The sequence below is a fragment of the Dreissena polymorpha genome, chromosome 6, assembly GCF_020536995.1.
Source record: "Dreissena polymorpha isolate Duluth1 chromosome 6, UMN_Dpol_1.0, whole genome shotgun sequence".
NCBI lineage: Eukaryota > Metazoa > Mollusca > Bivalvia > Myida > Dreissenidae > Dreissena > Dreissena polymorpha.
In genome coordinates, this window is record NC_068360.1 from 102,556,362 (window position 1) to 102,563,774 (window position 7,413).

Here is a 7,413-nt window from a genome sequence, read left to right on the forward strand (position 1 = left end):
CACTCAAAATGTGCAGCTTCATGAGATACACATGCATGCCAAATATGAAGTTGCTATCTTCAATATAGCAAAAGTTATTGCAAAATGTTAAAGTTGGCGCAAACCAACCAACAGACCAACCAACCAACCAACCAACCAACCAACCAACCAACCAACAGACCAACCAACAGACAGGGCAAAAACAATATGTCCCCCACTACTATAGTGGGGGACATAAAAAGTCACAATGGATAGTCGATCAATAAGTCATGGCCATCCTACATAGGCGATGAAGATATGTGGCTGGGAACGAGATTATGACCCATCTGGGTCTGTCACTTTTTGTGTGTCATAAATGCTGAATGTCCGTTTTGGATGAAATGACGTCCTTATTCAACCAGAATCGGTACTTGTTATGCTGATCAGTTTGTGTTGATAATATCTCCATTGATCGCGTATCCGGATGAACATTATTAATTTTAAAGTACGGAATTAATTGTACTAAAATTAATCCGTAAATACTCATGGTTGCCATGGGAACAAAACATGTTCTTTTTTCATATTTATTACTATTTTAAAGAATTTAGGCCAAAAAAGGCACAGACAATCAACAAAATAGGTTCTGGACAGATATGGAACATCATTTATATGTTAATTATATACATAAATATATGCATTTTTTCTGGAAAAAGGTGTGTATTCAGAAATTGAACATTTTGTACAGCTTTGAACTTAAAACTAAAACGAATAACTCCTCATGATACAATTTGTGTTGTGTGTCTGTACTGCCAGACATTATTTTGTTTATTGAGCAATTCAATTTTGTTCCATGATTGATAAAATTGAGTAGACAAAATACATTAAGTTAACAGTTGCTATGGAAACAGAAATTTGTGGATTGCATATACATGCTGTTTGTGATCAACAATGTATTTGAAGTTAATATATTATTAATCTTTGCATAAGTGTCAAACCAAATTCACTAGTGCATTTCATAAGTAGAGATTCAAAAACATGATTTTCAACTAAAACAAAATAAAATCAATAAGCAATACATATTTAATGGCACACGTCACTAATGAATTCACTATAGATTGAACTTTAAACACCAAAATATTCATTAACATGTTAAAATAAATCAAATACAAACATAATATGAACACAAACGTTAACATCACATGTCTTGATGTTTAAATGAACTACAACAGTATTAGTGATATTATTTTAAGACTACAATATTAGCAGGCATACAATACAATGTATTTCTTATCGTGTAAAGAACATTTTATAGTTAGATCACTATGAATGAGTTGTTTATCATAAACAAACAAATGTGTCCACACGACACGGATGCCCCCAACTGTAACTTTGTCACTACATAAAAGCATAAGTGTGCAAATGTTTTTGAGATATACATCGCCTTTATTTTATTTAACTATTAGTTTGCTACATAACATGTGTTCAATATTTATATTTTGTTTGTTACATATGTCATCTGCTGCAGTTTGTAGATGTTTTTTTCTGCCAATTCTTTGCATTCATGTTCGAACTTGGCCTAGAGACAATCTAGATAAAACTTGTGAACAAGTTTGGTGAAGATCAGATGAAAACTACTTGAATAAGAGAGCGGACACCAAGCTGAATGTTTAAAACGCACTAAGTGACCCAGTGAACTAGTTTTTTGCCCGGCATGCCCCATGTTCACACTTGGCCTAGACATTATGTAGATACAACTTCTGACAGAGTTTGGGAAAGATCGGATGAAAACTACTTGAATTAGAGAGCGGACACCATGCTGAATGTTTGAAACGCACTAAGTGACACTATGACATAGTTTTTGGCCCGGCATGACCCATGTTCGTCTTGACCTAGACATTATCCGGATGCAACTTCTGACCAACTTTGGAGATCGGATTAGAACTACTTGAATTAGAGAGTGAACATGAAAAGTGTTACGGAGGACAGACAGACTGACAGACGGACAGTGCGAAAACTATATGCCGCCCGTTGGGGGCATAAAATATATTTTCATGTATCTGACATGGTGTGCAGAAATAACAAAAATGTAAAAATAAAATATTCCCTTCTCATACTTAATATATTACCTATGGATGACAGACTGATTGGAAAAACAACACAATATACACATTGTTGATATTTTGTACTCAAATTCATGCACATCAATAAAAATGTATTGTATTTATTCTTTGAAGAAAAATCACCTGTTAAGTCTGGATTAAAAAATCTTATCTGTTAAAATGTCAATCACAACACAACATGAACACAATATACTGTCCATATTATCATCCACACAAAGTCCAAACTGTCAGTAAACTTTTTAAGCTCAGGTTGCATCAGGATTTGCCGAATTCTCTTGTAAAGATCTGCAATAATTAAAATAAAAATGCCTGGGGGCCGTTTCATCAATATATACGATTTTTATGGTATCGTAATTTACGTTTACATATTTGTTAAGCGATTTACGATTATACATAAATACCGTTTCATCAACGAAATCGTAAAGGCACCATACATAAAATACGACTACTTAAATATACGTATTTTGTAACCGATAAAACTAGTGACGCAGTCTGAAAAAAATTACATGACGTAATTTTCGCGCGTTCTGTCAGCAGAGGAAAATATCGCATAACATTGCTTGTTGTGAACCGAAACAAAAACAAACACTGGAATATGTCGGCAACGACTATTCTTGTACACCGATGTGTGGAAGGCTACCGTCTGCTGTTCTGCAGCCACTCTTATTGCGTAAGGAGGCAAAAAGGAGTTTTTTTGAAACTGAAAGGCGACGGTTGAAATGTGAGTTGACAACTTGTTGGTCATGAACATGAATGTAGATTATTTATCGCATATTTTGTTATTCATGAATAAAAAAATATATTGGTAAAGGCAAGTGTTTTGTTCTTTCTATGCAGCAAGGTGACTGTGTTTTAGATCAATGAACAGTTTAATTATATTCATTTTTTTAGGCCAAGGGAATTCAGGATGACAATAACTTGAACAAGACATCATTCATTGAAAGTTTGTCATGTCAGCATTTTTATGTTCAATTATCTAATATTTTATTTCAATAAGGTATTAGATTCACATGACAAAACAAATATGATTAAGTTATGATGTCATAAATATGATGTCATATGTCAGAGTTCATGCTTGAATTATATTGTTTTTAAATGTTTAAATTTTCGTTTGGAATTATGAACACCCCCTCTTCAATACTTAAAAATGTCATATCAGTAAGAATGCTATTTGCCTGTCTTTATTATTTTTATATTGTCATCCACAATAATTTATTATAGTGATGATTAACAAGATGTAAATCAACCTAGATTTATTATGTTGTTGCTGCAAAACTGTGTCACATGTAACAATCACAAATATAGTTTTCATTGCTTTGCTTTTCAGGAAACAAAATGTTATCACTGGCAGAAAGACCTGAACATGATGCAACAATTCAATGTACAGAGAACAGGGTTGTCAAAACTCAAACAGAAGTTGCGTCAACCAACTGTGTTAAATCATAAAACAGAGAACAGAAGCAACAAATAGTAATTATTAGTTTTTTCTATAAATTATAGTATAGCTGACTGCTTATTATTTCCTACAATAAAAATGCAACAATTTATGTTTTCTATTTTTTCTTTTTTCTCATTTTACTCTGTTATAAATGGGGTGTTGGTGCATTTTTTAAATAACCGACTTATTTAAAAAAAAATCTTTTTCGACATTGACATATTTGGAAATTGGAAAGAAGTAATTGGACTGTAGAGCATTAGTGTCACACGCACATTTTGAGTTTAAATTTAGAAAGCTAGATAAATATCACAATGCAAAAAATAACTTTCAGAATCAATAACAGGTCATGCTGTCTTATTATGACTGGTTTGTGTTATTTTTGACAACCACACTTGTCTGATACATGAAAGTGCCATATGTTGTATTTAATACATAGTTTTGTTAAATGTATAAACTAGTAATTTTATTTACTTGCAGCCACATGTGAAGAATGTAGCAACAGTGTGACTAAAACTCGAGAGATGTTGATTTCGTCAAGGGAAAGAAATGCCATTCTGAGGGACATTAGCAAAAATCTAGAGGAGCTGCTTTCTCTTCAAACAAAATGAAATTTCAAATTGCTCAATTGTTTCTGGAACTTTTAATTGGTTTTTCATGTGATGATGTTCAGTGATTCTATGAAGCTTATTATAACACATAATTAGCTCGGCGTTTTCGGAGGAAATCCAAGGTATTATCATAGCTAGCTCGTCGTGTCGTCCACGTTGTGCTAAAACCTTAACATTGGCACTAAAATCAAAGTGCTTCCACCTACGACTTTGAAACTTCATATGTAGATGCACCTTGATGAGTTCTACAGGCCATACCCATTTTGGGGTCACTAGGTTAAAGGTCAAGGTCACTGTGACTTCAAAAAAAAAATCTGACAAGCTTTCATTTAATCAAAACTGTACCCTTAGACGTGCGTGGCACCCGTTATGTGGTGCTCTTGTTGAGATATAAATTTTCATATGAATTATAACACCATGCCCTGTTGGTATATTGTACTTTCTAAATAAAAATAAATAAATGTGAATGTTCGTACTGTTTTATTCATTGAATACTAGTGTAATTGCAACTGTTTTCAAAAAAAGTCAACATTATTATGATAAAAATGTCTATGAAATTACAAAACAGTTGCACAGGTAAACAACATATTTTAACGGTAGATGAAGACTTAATTATTGAACAAAGCATAATAAAAGGGGTATATTTAAGTAAATACATTTGGCAAAGATCTTGTATACCGGTAATCTTCTAGTTTTTCATGACACTATCATCCGTTTTTATAGACAGCACATTTTATATCATTAAGTAAAAATATTTTTAAAAGCCCACTTTTTTAATGTGGCTTTGAGAATTTTCAGTACTGTCAAAGAATACCAATTAGAGCTAACGATCAGTGGGTAAAATATCACTTGAAAAATTGTTCATGGGGAAAAACACCTTCAGTATATATGATCTTTTCTGGAGCTCAGATAATTGTTAAATATTAAAGGGACCAATTCACATTTTAGTACATGTTTCAGCTTCGCAAAATTTCGTGAAGTTATGATATTTGTGAGGAAGCAGTAATACTGAACAGTTACCATTCTCAACAATATCCATAATATGCATCTTTTGAGGATTAAAAAAACTGAAAATTTTAAAGTGTTGCAGCGTGATACAATTGAACAATTTCGAGAGTTGTGTTGTTGTCGTTATATTTTGTGACACGACGAGGATTGCTTATATAAATTATAAAATACATCACTCATTGTATGAGCACAGATGGCAGAGTGGTCTAATTGTAAGACTTTTACTCCAGAGGCCAGTGGTTTGAGCCCAGTTGAGGGTTACTTTTTTTTCTATCTTTAATTTTATTCTTGTTTTTTTACAAAAGCTTTTTAGATCTAATGTTTATATTTATCAATATCAAGCATTTCATGAAAAACTTAAATATCTGCCAAAATCTGTTAAAAGGTCCCTTTAAAATTATTATTAAATCAAGCACTTGGTAATATCTAACACATAACTTATTTATTGGTACTCAGAACATTGGCATTTGTATGTTTCACAAACCTATAACCTTGAAGTAAATATTAGCCAAATTATGCATACCAAAATTATAAAACATGCAAACATCAGCTTTTGTAACTAAAATATGGCTAGACCACCATGAATACCAATCCTTCCAAACCAGCGATGACACAACTTTAAGCTATTTGACTGAGAAGTATAGCCTGCATTCAGAGAAGACTCGAGCAATCTATCACTTAATAACATTAATAACTACATCAATTGTACCAATTAAAAAAAAATTATCAAACAGTTTGATCAGCTGCTGTCTCTTATTAAATGCTGCTCCCTGTACTGGTGTGTTGTTAATTACTTCCGTTTCCATCACGTCTCAAACCAAATCCTTTATCAGAGGAACGTTCAAGACACATGTTATGCAGACGGCAGACGAATGGAAACAGTTGCTTGTTCACATCACTTATTGGGCTTGAAAGGAAAGCATCCATCAGTGACATGCCGACATCTAAAAAATAGAAAAAGTATTTCTTTAACATAGATATTTGTCTAAGTGATTAAATTGCGCTGATTCCACAGGCTTATTTGATTTCAATAATATGCTTATATAATATATAGCCTACAAAACACAATATTTGTGTCTGTATTCACCATTAATACTCAATTTAATTTAAATGCACTAGTAAACAAGAAATGTGTTTGTCAGAAACACTATGTCCCCTTCTGTGCCGCTTTGATTTAGTTGTTTTTTTAACCTTGACCTTGAAGGATCACCTTGACCTTTTACCACTCAAAATGTGTAGCTCCGTAAGATACACATGCATGCCAAATATGAAGTTGCTACCTTCAATATAGCACAAGTTATTGCAAAATTTTAAAGTTGGCGCAAACAGACAGACAGGGCAAAAAAAATATGTCCCCCACTATAGCGGTGGGGGACATATAAATACGTTCATACATATGGGATAAGCAAAATGAATATTTAAGATTTAAAATAAAATGAATAAAAACATCAATTTATTTAAACGGAATTTTTTTTATGAAACATAACGTACATACACGCAAACAACCCTCATTTATAATAAAACTTAATTTACATATAAATTTAACAATTTGATAATTAAAGATGTACCTAATCAAGCTTTAGAAGTTACCTTTGATTTAAGACACTGTGAGGCATAAGAAAGAGATTGGCAACAATAGTTTATTTAAATACTGTGTGGTCAGTTGATCTCGCACTAATAAGACTTATATTTCACAATTTACATGATATATTACCAAAATCTTGTCTGTCTACATAGATGTTCATTTTAGGCCTGTTCCGCAGCATTGGAGGGATGAGGTAAAGGGGTCATCAGGTAAGTCCTTAGCGGATACCCACCATCTCCCAGCAGATGACCCGCATCATTGTTGCTCTGATAGTGCTGTAAATTAAACTATTTTATTGAAAAGTTGCTTTGTCTATGATACTACGCATTAAAGAACAGAAGCCGGATTACACCATGCTCATGGTGTTGATTATGGTAGCTAATGATTTTTGCGCATGTACATAAATAATCATTATTTGATGTCAAAGATGATAAGCATAACGCTTAGTAAGTTGAACCTGTTATGGTATTTCTCTGCTTTAATATCTAATGAGTGCTCATGTTCTCATTACAAACACAAAAGAAGGGGACGAATGCATGAAAAGAAGTTAATTAAAAAAAAAGCCACATCAATATTAAGAAAAAAAAACTTTAGATGGGGTGCACAAAAATAGCACTGCAGAATTAAATGTAACAAATAATTAAATTTTATGCAAATGAAAACAATATAAAAACAATAATGGCGATTTTTCTGCAA

At 32.6% G+C, this 7,413-nt stretch overlaps 1 long non-coding RNA gene across 1 annotated transcript; it reads right to left on the reverse strand.

Annotated features, from left to right (window-relative positions):
• Nucleotides 1–4,589: 4,589 nt before the first annotated feature.
• Nucleotides 4,590–6,947, reverse strand: LOC127836465 (uncharacterized). Its single transcript, XR_008028774.1, has 2 exons — nucleotides 6,847–6,947; nucleotides 4,590–6,076 (listed from the first exon to the last, which is right to left on the reverse strand). It is a non-coding gene; the product is annotated as an uncharacterized LOC127836465 (long non-coding RNA).
• Nucleotides 6,948–7,413: the final 466 nt, after the last annotated feature.